General features: G+C 41.3%; 2 protein-coding genes across 6 annotated transcripts in view; both read left to right on the top strand.

Annotated features, from left to right (window-relative positions):
• mdfic2 (MyoD family inhibitor domain containing 2) overlaps positions 1 to 15,721 on the top strand; it is a 230,463-nt gene that overhangs the window by 21,831 nt on the left and 192,911 nt on the right. The gene's annotated exons all lie outside the window — the stretch shown is intronic.
• The window catches only part of foxp1b (forkhead box P1b), a 145,642-nt gene continuing 133,198 nt past the window's right edge, over positions 3,278 to 15,721 (top strand). For all 5 annotated transcript variants that reach the window (XM_084037673.1, XM_084037676.1, XM_084037675.1 and 2 more), the window contains exon 1: positions 3,278 to 3,404. The gene's annotated coding sequence lies outside the window, so the exon portion shown is untranslated. The remainder of the gene's footprint in view (positions 3,405 to 15,721) is intronic.

The following is a 15,721-nucleotide window of genomic DNA, read 5'->3' as shown; positions in this document are numbered from 1 at the left end:
ATATAAAAAAACAAAACAATTTATTTTCATGTGGGCCTCATACATTTAAAAAATAAATTTGAGATTATCGTACAATGCTTTATTAAGAGTAAGCTCCTTTTGTATTATTATTTATGTATTAGTGGTATAAAAATGCCATGCCATATCAACCCTTCATCTGTAGAATGGTGCACAACAAGGCATCATCTTCCCTAGTTCCTCCTTCTTGCACTCGTTTGATGGTCCTTTACTGGTCATTATCTCTGCAGCTTCTCCCTCTCATTACATGCCGAGTGCTACACAGCCCCCAGCAGCAAAAAGGAGCAACAACACCGTATGAAAGCCATCCTTCCCCCTTTGGAAATCAAGAGGAGCTCCCATTCATTTGCTTAATTACCTAATTAACAGAAAGCTAATTACTTTGTTGTGTGCACGCGTGTGTGTGGAGAGGCCGTTACGTAACTGATAGTGATCCTCAATTAATTTGTAACTACACTCCATCCAGTCAGGGCCTTAATCCAGACGACGCATCACCGGCGCGACACCCAACAAAACACGCTAATAAATTCAGACCCAGACGCATGGCTGTGGGGCTCCGCCGAGCTCACAGATCCAGTATTGACATGCAGATCAAGCCGCTGAAGAATTAGAGAGATCATGTGTTAGATTGTCTTCATAAAGCTGCACATACATCAGAGTTTTCTCCTCCTCATTAATTACACCCGACAATCATGTTTACAACCTTTTGAAGAGAAAAAAAACCCCCCTGCAGTAATCCTATGAAAGACACACATCACAGCAAAACTGCAAATCCTGTTATCCTGTTGTAGCAGTATAATGGGAGTCATGTAGTACTGTAAGAGATAAAACGTCATTAAGTGGAAGAATGTTGTCATGACAAACATGCAAAAGCCTGAATGGTGGTGGTGGTGGGGAGGTCAAAAGGTCAAGTCTTTGGTGTCAAGAATTTGTCTTGCTTCTGTTTGTGATGTCTTTTCTTTTTAAAATCTCAGAATGATGCAGTTCTGTGTCAATATGCATTGTTGGCCCAGACATACATACATACATACATACATACATACAGTACATACATACATACATACTGTGACGGCCCTGCTAGCTGTGTGTGTACATACGGTACATACATACATACATAAATACATGCCTTCACAGTGGGATTTTGTTTTGGCGTACCAACTGTGAGCTGTGGGTTTGTGGACATGTAAAAATATATATTTTAACATATATTTTAAAAGAAATATTACTACTATTTTATGTTAATATAATTAATAGGCGTTTGTAAATATTACTATACCAATGAACTGTAACAATATATTACCCCATTTATTTTATTATCAATTATCTTATGTTAAAACTGTTGTTGTCAAATGTAATTATATATAAAGGTCACAGGGCCAATGAATGTGAGAGTGGTATTTTCCCCCCAGAGTAAGCAGGTAACAGGAAATAGGTAATCTTGTCTTTTCCTGTTTGGCCTCGTTTTGGGTCAGAGGCACTATGAATGAAGGTTTGTTTATATTGTGTTTGGTCTCAAATAAGCAGTTCCATTTACATTTAGGGCATTTAGCAGACGCTTTTGTTCAAAGCGACTTACAATAAGTAGTTACTGTTACACATGTGTAACACAGTATAATGCATGTAGACATAAAACATAAAAGGCTAAGTTGAAATATTTGAAAATGATTATTATTTCTGGAAGCCATAAATTATTGAGATGAATTAAAAATAGACTTTTTATTGATTAAATAATGTATTAATAATGTTAATGATATGCCCAAGCATTAATATTTTAATTCTGTCCTACTCTGTCATACATAAGTAGCAGGTCTGACCCGAGGAATGTGAGAATGTTTTACCCCATGTGTGGAAGGTTTCAGGTTATGACAGAAACATGGCTGTAACAATGACACAGCAGAGAATATGAAAACAAAAATATATAAACTCATAAACTCTCTCTCTCTCTCTCTCTCACACACACACACACACACACACACACACACACACACACACACACACACACACACGCACACACACACGCTAGTTTATTACATATCTTCTGGTTATTTCCCTGTGACTGTACATGGCCAGAGGGTGGCGCTCTCTCCTAACAAACAGAGTTTCCTGCTCCCAGATACAGCCATGATGAATGTAATGTACTGAGCGAAACGAGTTGTGCTCCTCAGACCTTGCTCAAGGACAAAAACCCCCCGACTTAAAATATTTTCTCTTGGGGTTAAATTAATGTTGCTTTAAAATGAGTGTTAACTGGACTGTTGAACTGGCCCACTATAACTCTCTTCTTCAGGGCCAAGTGACAAGAGATTTTAATTACTGTCATAATGTTCTTTTGCACATCTTGTGACAGTCATGTTGAGGTTTAAGGGTGCACACAACTTCCACACCACAATAACTAAATAAATAAATAAAAACATAACAATGCAGAGATTCTTAATAACTTTGTTTGAGTTGTCCCTTTTAAAAAAATGTATGAAAAATCGTCTCACATGCCAGAAAATACAACCACACCAAAGTGAGAGAACGTGCACTGACGTTATCTAGCTATGGTTTTAAAAACACAATAGTACCCCGTTTTCACAGTTAAAACACCGTTTAAACATCGTTTGATTATTATGTCAAAGCATTTCATTTTGTTCCTGCACTGAGGCTTTGGACCAGTTGTGCTGAACTTCAGATCAAAAAAGAAAAAAAAAGAAAAAAGAAAAGAAAGACAGGAGAATTTTCTGAATTAATAATAAGTTAATTCTGTCTCGGTAGTAATTAGTCAGCTTAGACATTTTAGCTTTTCTGACAGCCCCCTCTCTCCTGTCACACTTTCGGCTAAAACTAATGCATATCATTACATTTCCCCATAGAAAGGACCCGCTAAGTGCTACTGAATTGTACTTGTGTGACTATGATGTTTCTGTGAAGGTTCCGCGATGCAATGAGCCTTGTTTACAGCAGGTGGATATGACGTCACGGACTTGGAACATCTAAACAACAACATCCAAATCCGCGATTCTTCCCCTTTTCTCTCCCCTTCTTTTCTCGGCGTGTTAAAATCTAATAACAACATTAAAAGAGGTGCTCGTGCCTCTCTCCGCGAGACAGACTGGGAGGCAGCCAGTGTGAAACTCAACATTTTGCTTTTTTTTTCTCGACGCCCTCCTCGGTAAGAAGATCTCTTTTTTCCTCTCCTTGTAGTTAAGTTAGTTAGTTAGTCCCCCCCACCACCACCACCACCGAGGCGGGCGGAGTAATATTGTTGGTGTTTACGGTGTGATTTGTTGTCGCACGCGTTGTCGGTACACAAGCTCGCGTGCACGGGTGTTCCTTATCTCGTACTAGCGAATCGGTACCCTCCGCGTGCGCCTCTTAGCTGCTGTAAAGCGTCCCCCATCCTGGTAAGTTTCACTATTATCGCAACGTTAACGTTAGCTTTGCTGTATCGTATACCTGCGGATGCTGCACTCACACGCACACACGCACACACACACGGAGTTCGTCTTCGTCTTTCTGTTGCTTCTGTTTCTACATTTGGAACAATTAGAGAAATAAACACATTTGTAAAAAAAAGCACCTGTATTATTAGCATGCGGGCTGGTTGCTGCTGTAACGTTAGCGCGGTCTTCGTGTCTCTGTAACGGCTGGTTTGTGTCAGTAAGCTAACTCACGAGTGTCCTGTACTTTTTCTGTTTGTTGGAAAGTTGGGCTTCTAACTTGTTTGACGCTACTCACGAGACCCCGGGGTGCTGGTGGTGGTGGGTGGGGGGGCGATGCACCTTTCTAACTTTCGTCGGCTCCAACGTGCTGTTTTTGTGGTAGCCGTTAACAGTTAATTACAATGCTACCTGTTCAGGATATCCAGCCGTAAAAGTTAAGTTCACCCGGCGAAAGGGAAGTTTGAGTGCCGTGATTTGTCTTTGAAGGAAGACCAGAGACGGAGCTTTCACCCCCCAGCACGTGCTAGCTGTCCTCCCAAACCCCGAAAGACCAGAGGAAGGCATTCAGTAACGCCACGGCCCCAAACTGTACTTATTATAAGTGTAATACAGCTTCGGCTAACAGGCAGGGCGACGTCTATCTGTCGGCCGTCCGTCGCTTTGCATCGTGGAGAGGGCGGCTGTTCCGGCGCGGCTGTCGCCTGCACAATACGTTTAAAAGCGGATACTCAACGTTTCGTTAACACAAAAGGATTGAAGGGAATTGTTTTTTCTAATTATAGCCGTGACAAGTTAAAGTCACTCCTCAGCATGATTCGTTCCTCACGTGTTTTATTTAACAGTGTGTTGCTCAAAAAGTTTGGAGCTGAGTGATTTGATCGAGTCAGGCATGGTGTGGGCTACAGTCGGTCATTTCCCACTGTAAATCAGGCTAAAGTCGAAGAGCACTTTATCGTTACTTGAATGAATCATAGAGTTTGGATTTTGTTGGATTAACAATTGCGTGTTATGTGGTGTGAAAGTGGAAACGTTATGTTAGTCCAGCCGACTGAGCAAAGTTATGTACTTGAGCAAAACATTTTTTTGCCCCTTTAGAAATAAATTCAAAACAATCAAATACATTTGTATAAAATAAAATCATAAATTTATTTGTAAAACAGGTGTATTACAGACAAGTGGGTACCAGTATGATAGTGAGTTTCGCTGTGCAGCTTTTAAATGTGTGTGTGTGTGTGTGTGTGTGTGTGTGAGTGTGTATACACGTATTATAAACAAATGTCTTGTATTGTTAGTCCATGATTTATTAGTCATTTGAGATGTCACACACATTCACCAAAAAATTATAATTTTATTTTAAAAATATACAGATTATGTATGTCTATTGAGTGAAGGGCATACACAAAAGCATGAAATATTACCTGAATCCTTTTTTTTTTTTTTTTTTTTTTTACAGTATGTCTGCAGCTTGCAACAGCGGGACTAAAACCATCTGAAATTTTACAAAAGGGAAACTGCAGCTTTAACAACTATTGATGGCAGTGCTCCCTCCTTCTTGGTCTTTGGATTAGTCATTGTCTGAGGGGAAAAAAAACACTTTTTTTGTAGGAGAAGTAAAGTAAACAGCCTCCAACAAGCGAACCTTGACAACCCAGATTAAGGAAAACATTGGAGATCAAACAGTGCTGCTGCTGGGCTGTTGTCATGAGCTGCCTGAGAGAGAGCTGCAGACTATTTGAACAGGCACTGGGGTTTGTGTGCTCACTTATGCAGAAATGGACCTTCGCAAATGCTGACCCAGGTTTTAAAACGCAGGATGAACTTTCTTTGCAACTTTTCTCGGGCCTGCCTGTTTGACACGGCTGTTTACGTACAGACGTTCAGCCCTCTGTTGTTTCTGATAGGAACACCGTCCCTCGTGTCTGCTTCTAGAAACTAGAATGTCTGTACTTTCTCTGCTCCATACTACAACGGAATAAATTGAGTTGGCGGGGGGAAGGGGGGGTAAAAAAGAAAAGAAGCTTGACGTTTGAGGAAGAGCAGCTGTGTGCATTGTAATGATGCGAGATCCTTAACGCACAATTCTGTGATGTTGTATTATCTGGAAAGCCCTTGTTTCTAGTTTGGCCTCTTCAGGCTGGGGCTAAGGCTCCTCTTTGTAGAGAGTTGAGGTTCAACTGGTAAGAAAGTAATCAGTCACTCATGCATTCAGTGTGAGGACTCCCATCCCTGAGTGGAGCGGCCCTCTCTTTCATCTGACGGCTCAGTATTTGTGAACACACAAAAAATACCCTGTGCTGGGTACGGAGGGGCTGTAAACTGACGGTGCACCCTCGCTTGCAGCTGAATGATAAGGAGAGTTATTTTCGGTCCAGTGTGGGAATAAGGTTCTGCGTTTGCTCTATTGTTTCTTTTAGATTTATTTGCCGGCTTCACCCCTCATTTGATTTTAGATACAAGACGCCCTCAAACCAGTTGCTTGAAACTCTTTTGCACAAAGCAAGACAAGTGACAGATGAATAAAAGGAATATTTCTGGTAAATGAATTCGTCATGTGATTTTCTTTTTTTAATTTTTTTTAATATTTTTTTTTTGCATGTTTGATTCACGCAGCACAAAGGCAGTAGGAGTACTGGCAATATGAATACGAGTGCAGCATGCTCATTAGTGCTGTATTACATGAATGGAAGTGATAACAAAGGGAAGCAGAACAATATTTCCAGGGTAAAGGTTAGTGTGTCCCGGCCCCTGTGGTGTGCCCGGGCAGACGGTTCTCCATGCCAGGGAAGGCTATTGGTCAGAGAGTGGACAGCTTCAGGTGTGCTCTGCGCTGCTCCTCTGTCTCTATGGAGACGGCAAAACGCTCAGGACGGCCATTAACTCATGCAGCCATTAATTACTGTCTTCTACTGTCATCTGTCCTTAATAAAAGGAGGGATGCTGACAAAAAAATGTCATCCATGTGTGCATGCAACTGCAATCAATTAAGCAGCATTACAAAATGAATTTCCTGCTGTTGTGTGTCAGGAATACAGAACGACATCAGAATACAGATTGTGTTCATTGTTGGAAATTATTGTAGTATCCTGTGTATTTTGTTCCATCTGTCATTATTGAAGTAATTGTTGGTGTGTTGGTTTCTTATAACAGTTGTAATTTTAATAAGAAACTGGCTTGTTGTACATGCAGTGAAGTTTGAAGGCTGCAGAACCTTTTGCTATATCAATAAGGTTGTCTTGCAATGGTACCAGTAACAAATATTTAGCTCATTTCCAACTCACAACGTGATTGCTTTTAATAATGAATATATCAACATAATTTATTTATTTATTTTTTTGCAAATACTCACGTGATACTTGAGTTGAGAACACTGCGAGAAAAAGCTGATTTGACTTCAGGGTGTTGCTGAAACGAGATAAAACAAATAGATGAAAACTAAAGTTGTTGGCTTTGCATTGTGTTGTGGTTTGACATTTGACACCTTATTTATAGGAAAGGTGAAGTAGTGTAGTGAAGCTCTTAAACCTATTCAAGATGCATAAATGTAGTTTTATTTATATCTTTAATATTCTGACAAAGTTGTTCACACCTTATTAAACATTTGAAAAATCATCAGACAATTAAAGAGATGAATTGTGTTGTTGGTAGTCTGAGTGCTAGTTTTCTTTTTATACATTTATTTAAACACTTCATGTGCTGCCATGGTTGTTTATTTTAAGGCACACCATTCCCCGTTGTAATTTTTAGTGTTTTTAGTGTCCAAGAGCCTCATATCATGTAGTAACTTTAAAACAGAGTTTCTTTAATAGCACTTGTCTGTTTTGGGAATGATGCAGGTAGCTACAAACATTTTCAATCCACACATGAGGGGCTCAGCCATATGCTCCAAGCTGTGCTCAGCTGCCAGGCCGAACCTCAGCACCTGTTTCTATCAGCTGTCCAGTCTGCCTGTGTTTATGATGGGGCTTCGGCGGCCTGGTGGATGACATCATTTAATTTTATGGAATTTTCTATCAAATATGTGTGAATGTTTACACTGATATGGTTTCGTTATAACTCTGACGTAGCCTTGCGTGCTGTTAGGTTTTTCATGCCAGAGAGACAGACTGTGAGCGATTCCACAGTATTTTACAGTTAGAAGAAGTGAAAATGAATGGTACTGTTTAGTTCCCGGGGCAGCTCATGTTGGAATAAGGCTATTCCTGAGCTCAGTGTATGCAGGTTGAAAAGGTGACTTTGCTGATGTTGGACGTGATATTTCAATAAAATAGACAACGTGAGTTTAAGAAGCAGCATTACTTTCAAGTTGTGATTAATAAGGCTTGTTTTAAAAAATATAAAAAATATATATAATAACTTTTGTGGTTCGATTGTGTTTTGTTTTTGTGCTGCCGTTGTCAGAAACCACTTTTCAGTAAAATACTGCGGTTAGATCTGTGATATATTTTGTCTTTGTCTGTTTATGATCTTTAAGGTTCTTGTGGTGACTTTCTGTTCAGTTTTGGTGGAGGTGCTCATACTATCTCACAGGATCCTCTGTTTATTACACCAAACCGCTGCTGCAAAATGTGATCTTGCACTTGCACCAAAGTGTTTGGACCTGTCCACGCGTGGATGCTTAGAGCTGCAAAAAAAAGCTTTTCATAAAAAAAGCCTTCATAATCTGGCTATAGGTTAAATCATTATTATGTTATGTCAACGAGAATAGCAAAACTGAAATTGACTAGTATGAAAATGTCACAGGCGATCACTTAAACCCTGTTAACTCTAGTAGGCAGCGTAATGTAGAATAAGGTTACAGGAGCACATCTTTTAAGGGCCTCATCCTTGACTTCTTGGCTGTGTTTTTCAGTTGGCAGTCCCAGCCTAATAAGAAACATAACATGGCAGGGCCTGCTCTTCCATCATCATTGCTGCGTGGAAAGTTGGTGCGCTTTGATCATGTCTTTTGGGCGCATCACTCCGGCTTAGCCCGCTGCTCGCTATGTGATAAGCCATCAGAGTACTCAGATCTAAGCCGGCAGCTCCGTGAGCTCGAGAAGAGACAGGAGAGAGTAATGGAGATGAGGAGAGAGCAGCAATGCAAATTTTGTTGACAGACTGTTACTGCAGCTGTTCTCTTTGCCTTTGAATTCAACAATGTTACTGTCCCCTCTTCACTCGTCTGCCAAGAAAAGGCCAACTTTAATTTTCAAGTCCTTTTCTTTGTGGAACAGCCACAGTTCCAGTGTTGTGTATATTTTTGCCCTCTTGGCAATTAAAACACCTTTTAATTAGACGCACATATTAATTGCCTCAAAAAACACGTGATTTAATTATTTTACAAAACTGTCCGGTTGTTCACTTTGAAGTGCTCCATTTTCACACAGCTTTCTTCCGTCCGTACATAAAACATCATGTTTTGGACCCCCCATTATGAAAGGGTGCTCCTAATTGACGGGTTGTTGCTTGTTTATTTGATATATATTTACCAGCTGGGTGGTAATTGGGAAGCAGTAATTACCCAGGATGCAGTGCAGCGCTTCAGCAGAGGTCCTACCACGCTGATGAGTCTGGAGCCCAGATGAAAGTATGCAGGTTACTGTTATCATCCTAGCGGACTGTTTAAATACTTGACAGCGGAGCGCAGACATGGCTAATTGGGCCCGCGTCCCTTATAAAGTCTCATTGTTTACTGTGATGATCTACAGCGTGAGATCAAAAGCGCAGTACTATTATCTTTGTGCTGTTTTTTTTCTCTTTTTGGTACAGTCGATGCCAGTATACCTGAGCAGTTAATAGCAACAATAAAAGGCCAGTGGATGTAAGGGCCCCGTGGATTTGGAGTCCCTCCTGGATGATGTAGTTCCTTCACTGATAATGGCCTTGTTAACTGAGATTCATTGCCTCTTCATTCAGAGTCCCCTGGATATTGAGGGAGAGTGTTCTCAAGCTACTGGGTTTGCCACGGTGAAGTCATACTGATGTGGTTTTTCTGAGCTATTCGTGGAAGGTGGTGACGGTATCTTCCCTGACTCCCGATGATTCAGTTGACCTGAGACTGGTGGTGGTGGGGGTGTTTGACTTTGTTTGCTACTCAATTCCACATTCACACCAACTCTCGCTTTCTCTCTCTCTCTCTCTCTCTCTCTCTCTCTCTCTCTCTCTCTCTCTCTCTCTCTCTCTCTCTCTCTCTCTCACAGACTCTCCTGCTCTCCAATTCCCTCAAACATACAGAGATGCACACATTGTTTGTGTGCAGGCTGCTGTTGTTTGATAGCCTGCTCTCCCAGTAGATCTTCAGACATTGTTGTTGTTTGCCTGTATTGGTTGGAGTGTGTGACTTGCATTTGCCCAGGCTCCTTGGAGGGAGTTTGTTTTTGTTCTCAGTGTTGTAAACAGGGTGGGGCTCCATTCCCAAACCACTCAGTCGGAGAAGGTTATTTTCACAGGAGTTTTTTTGTTGTTTTTTGTTTATCATCTTGGGCTGATAGATTAGCCTGGGAGGGAATTATGTGTTAAAGTAGATAGTGTGGCTAACCATTCGCTGCATGTGCTGCTGACTAAATAAACACTTTGTCACCGATGTTTTTGTGATTTTAAACCAGCACTTTTGTTGATATTTAAGTTTGTTAGGGCTATGTGAGTAGAATAATTTCTCTTTTATTAATGCAAAAATTTAAATTTGACTTCAGAGTTTCCATTTTAAGTATGAGATGTGTCCACATTAACTTTCCCTTGAAGTCATAATGTTCAAATATTGTTGAAATAACAGTGATGAGCACAATATTAATTTTGTCCATGTCCTACACCCGCAGGTTGGCCATATAATGCATATACTTTTGATTCTGGACAGTGTGAGGAAATATTTCCTTTTACGATTCATAATTCTTAACTACAGCAGATAACATTTGATGCTTTCACTAAAGTCTTGGCATCATTTTCTGACTTTGCCCAAAAATGTCTTTGCTGGAGAAAAAGTATGAGGTTGTCTTCAGATTTGGTTTTATCAGAAGCAATTTCAATATTAAGATTTCACTTAAAGGCCACGTCATAAAGAATTCAAGTCACTGCCCAGTTTCCAAAACAACAGTTTTGTTTATTACAACCAATTGGCTGAACACACCCCTGGCCAGGAATGACTATGACTTGTTGAGTCATGGTCGAAAACGCCAAGTTGCAACTGAAGTAGGTAGTATTTGGCCGCTATTTGGATTCATATAAACATGCAGCACGACAGCGTTTGAAGCTCCTGTTTATCAAGCAAGTGTAAAGATGAGATCCACACAAAGCTCCATGTCAGGTATGATACATCTGTGGCTTCCACAGAGCAGCTCAGCATCAGAGGCTGCGGATGTGTGTAAAGTCCCTTTTCAGATGATGGGAGGCGACAGCCGCAGTGGCTGCCGCTGATGCTGCAAAGGTCTCGCCAGAATCGCAAAGCAGCAAGCACAGCAGTCCGCCGTGTGACTTGCGGCAAGTTTGAAAAGGAATTGGGTAAAGTCCGTCATCCAAGTGTCACTCCTCACACGCGTGCTAAATATTGTTGTGGACTGTTGATTTTAAACATAGCCAGTTTGTTAACCTGATCTTATACAACTTGACGGAGACATACGTTTTGTGCCGGGATCTGGGGATGGAGCCGTGGTATCGAGTCCCCGCCCAAGTCAACCATGAGCTGAGCACGGCTTGTTAGGGTGAGAGCCACGTAGGTGCTACGTTAGCACCACAGTAGCTGTTTGGCTACAAAGACACAACAATGAACCATAATAAATCAATATGTATGATCAAATTGACATATTCTTTACACAGTGGTCCGACAGCACACACAAATTAGTTAAATGTAAGTTAAACATCTCTTCTTGACGTTCCTTCTCCACTAATTTAGTAGCATCAAATCACTAAAACCAAACTTATCAGACGCCGTCTTAACCAACAATTTATTTGACGTGTACATTTTAGTTTGGCCTGTGTCCCAATTGCTAACATGGAGGGGGCGGGCTCTATGACGTATACTGTAGCCAGCCACCAGGGGGCGATCCAGACCTTCTGGCTTTACTTTAAGGGAAGTGTCATGTCGTCCATCTTTATACAGTCTTTGACGTACACAGGGCTAATTTCTCTCCGTACAATACAAGACTCATCCTCACTAGTACATCATTCCCAGACATTAGCTGTATGAGTGGAGCAATATATTTTATAGTGGGGGGGAAAACGCACTAACTCAAAGCTTCAATCAAATTAAATGTATGGTCATGAATCCTTCATTGCTGCACGATTTCTCAAATCAGAAATTGTGTTGTCCGTTCATTTTAGATGCAGTTTAAAGGATAATAGGAGACGTTTCAGCTGCAGTTTGTGTCATGGTAGCATCCTCCTGTTTCCGTCCTTTCCACTGACGTGCTTTATTTCTGTACAGTAAGCATGCACATGCACACTGGTCGTCAGGTGACAATAACAGCAGGCGGTAACAACAGGCTCACAGCTCTCACGTAAAAACTTGATCTGTGAAAAACAAAATGACAACAAGTGTGCAACGCTTACGCGTTCCATAAACGTTTGCGGTGATCTGAATGAGTTAAGGCTGACTTAAGGCTCGTCGAGGGGCTCGATCACCCCGACACTGCGCTTTCTCATGAGTGGGTGAACACACGTTTATGAGCGGGATGGTAATGTTGTTTGTCTTTGCGGCTAACAAGACATTTATCTAAGTGACTATGCGACTGGTCTAAAAAAAGACCAAGATAAAGACGGAGAGAGAACAGGAGAACGAGTGGGTGCGCAAGAGAGAGTGAGCAAGAAAGAGTATCTGAACTGGAACTGAAACTTTATTTGGTGCTTATTTTGTTCCAGAAACTAGTAAAAAGCATGAGAAAAAAAGTCTAATTTCTCTCTGCAACAGTGATGCCAATAGACGGATGTCCGAGCAGAGTTTCTGTATAAAAGGACCCAAATTAGTTTCAAATTCTTTTAATCGTCGTATTTATTTAAAGTATGTATTTCAGGTTTCGTTGAGTGACAATGACAAGTGACATCAAAGTGCCGTCTGCATAATGCACACTTGTTCCAGAGTTGCTCTACTTCCGGCTCGCTACTGTTAACCATTTACTATTTACTGTTTCCAGGCTTTTGTTGGAGATTTACTGCACCTGTTGTTACCGCTGTGAATATGGTGTGGTTTAAGCAATCAGCTGTTCTGAGTTATTGGATATTTCTCTGAAAGCCTTTTCATGTCATGTATATGGAGTGCGTGATTTACAAGCTTTTAATGTGTTGACCAATCAATTCCTCGCGCTGAAAACAACTCCCTGCTCAGAAACGGGTAAATCAGTCTATTCATGCCGGGACTACAGAGAGCATTTGGGCCAGGATTTTGAGTGCATTTCTGTGTACTTCATACACAATTGTATGCCGTGATTGAAGGGCTAATTCAAAGAATTTTAATCACTCTGACCAAACCTCTTGCAGTGTCATCCCTTTTTGCAAATTCTCCCATAAAATGAATAGATGAGCAGTCTCTTTTTAGAGCATAATGGCCACATTAGAGTATGAGATGGATGGCAGAGGGAAATTCTGTATCCTTCATGCATTCTTTCTCTTTCACTCAGTCACTCTGATCTCTTTTATCAATAGCGGTCCTATGTAAAAGCCCTCCCAGGCCACAGTGAAGTGTTAAGTTGAACTTCACATAGACACAGGGACGTGAAAAGCATAGGTGAGGACAGTTTGAGCAGCAAATTGCGGCGTATCTGGTGCAAGATTTGAGTGTTCAAGAACCGGCTTTGCTAATGTGTGAATTCATGCCGCGGAACCAATAATAGCTTTGTTTTGTCCCTGTTTAAGTCCCTCCACCTTCATTGATTGCTATGCCACACCCCCCCTACCAGATTCACAGTGACGGCTCTTTTTCCACCAAGTGAGATCATGCCATTGGAGGCTGCGTGTTGTTCTCATCAGGGCCAACCACATAGTGCCAGTCAATATGTAAACAATGGTGGAGACATTTTCTCATTGCTTGGCTGATGATTCATCTGAGAGATGTCTCCTCACAAAGTGTTTTCATGGGTGCACTGTACTTATGGTAGTTTTCAATAATTCACTCTGTGATCTTTGTCCACCAGTCACTGCCATATACTGTATATGCTAATATTGTTGGCCATTTGAGGCCACAGAGTTCTTGTTTGGACTCTGATCCAATAAGCAAAGATTTCCCAGATCATGTGACCGGATTTGGAAAAACAAGTGTGTGTGTGTGTGTGTGTGTGCGTGTGTACGCATGTGCATGCGTGTGTGCATGCACTATGAGGAGACAGAATAAAGGTGATTGCCATTTTTTGGCGGAAAATATTTTCTCTCTAGTTTTGTGAATATTTTTTGAATATTGTTGTACGTATTCATGAAATACCATACCATAACATGAATAACACCTAGTTTGTCTGCTTTAAAATGTAAACCATGTTCTGCATTGTTTCTGTCTGGTTTCTTATGAAATATAAATAGAATAGTATGATAAAATAAGGCGAAATATCTATCCTACTTAAATAAGTACGAACTAAGTGTCTTAGGTGCCTTTTTTCCTTTCATCGCTCTTACCACGGTGTAAGATCTAGTCAGTTGAACTGAACCAAACTCTTTTTTGTTGTTGTGTTGAGTCATCTGGCAGTGAGGTTTACAGGAGGCAAAGATTTTCCCTGCTTTCATGTTCTTAGATATTGTTTCCACTTTCTCCACTTGCTAATGTAAATGATTTGCATGGAGTTTGTCCCTGCTGATTAAGGCTGTTTGGACTGTTCTTCTTTGGAACTGTGCCAATTGAATTTTCTGCCTTCTAACACGCTTGGAGAGTGGGGAATATGGTTCTCACTGGGCCTGAGGCTTGATCTCCTTCTTGCCTCCCCCCCAATCCTTTCACATCACTCTGACAATTAGCAAGCTCGACCGTCCCCAAATGGCACACGTAATTAAAGAGTTGGCATTATAATTACAATGTGTTTATTGTCTGTTTATGGGTTTTATGCAGTGCATAACGCACTGGGAGATTTCTTTGGTGTAAATGGATTGAGGGCTGTTAATATACTTGGTGGTAAATGTGATTTCATGTGGTTAACATCTCGATATCTCCTTTATCAGCCCTTTGACAGTTGCCCTGTTTGTCACACACGCACGCACACACACACGCACGCACGCACACACACACACACACACAATGCAATCTGGCTGACAGCAGAAACTCCAAAAAAACCCAAATTATTTAGTCATGGGCTTTTTAACGGGCACAACGGTAAATGCATGTTAAGTAAATGATGCAATTTATTCCCTTCTCCTCATTGCCAGGCTGGCTGCCACGGGACTTCTGCCAGCTTTAAATAAGTGGTACCCAGATGGTATTCACATGATGCCCACTTGGTTACAAAACGGTCCTTGGGAATAAAGCTGACTGCCACAACAAGCAACGGGTCAGCCGGTGTGCCTGTTGCTTTTGTGCTCTGCGTGTGCAAATGGGTTAATGTTGTGTCACTTTGCTGAATTTCTTTGGGAAGGTTGTATCTCAGGGGTCCTCAATGAATTGGAAGAGAGCCCCGTTAATGAGGAGGGCGGGATAGAGAGATAGAGGAGAGAGATTCTCTGCAGAAGTGTTTGTTGTTGTTTTTTTTGTGCCAATGACGGGTTCCTTGATTCCTCAGAAAAGGGCGAGGGAGGCAAGTGATGAACTGAAGTGATATATGTCAGCAAAGTGATTTCTTCACCTTCCTATCTTCAAATAAGGCAAATTCCCTTTTCCTCTCTCCTCTCCTCTCATTGCGTCTTTGCCGTCGTCGTCCTCCTCCTCTGCAGCTGTGCTGGTCTCTGGGCTGGCTGTCTCCTGGAGAAGTGGTGAACTGTGTCATCTCCAGCCTCTAACAGCTAACAGCTGCAGCATCAGCCACCGCTGCAGATCGAGGGACAATGTGAAACAGATTTTTCTAACGCAGAGAAATAAATAAACAAAGCCACTGGGGAAAGAAAAAAAAACGACAAAACAACAAACACACAGCTTATGCAAATGCTGGGGAAAATGTGTGAACGAATCGATAAGCCCTATTTGTGTACTAAGAGATACACATTACTAAGTTTGCTATTTTATCTGCAGTAGTCCCCAAACATCTGTTTATTAATTTTTTTCCTTTTTTTAATCTTCTGCAGTACATGATCAACCCACACGTTATGATGAAACACAAACTATTTGTTGTTGAGTTGTGACATGAAGCGACCCAGAACTGGGGAGGGTGCTCGTTGCTGTGAAGACACCAGATGTTCATGGC

Source organism: Eutrigla gurnardus (genome assembly GCF_963514095.1).
Source record: "Eutrigla gurnardus genome assembly, chromosome: 2".
NCBI lineage: Eukaryota > Metazoa > Chordata > Actinopteri > Perciformes > Triglidae > Eutrigla > Eutrigla gurnardus.
This window is presented reverse-complemented; position numbering and strand designations above follow the sequence as displayed.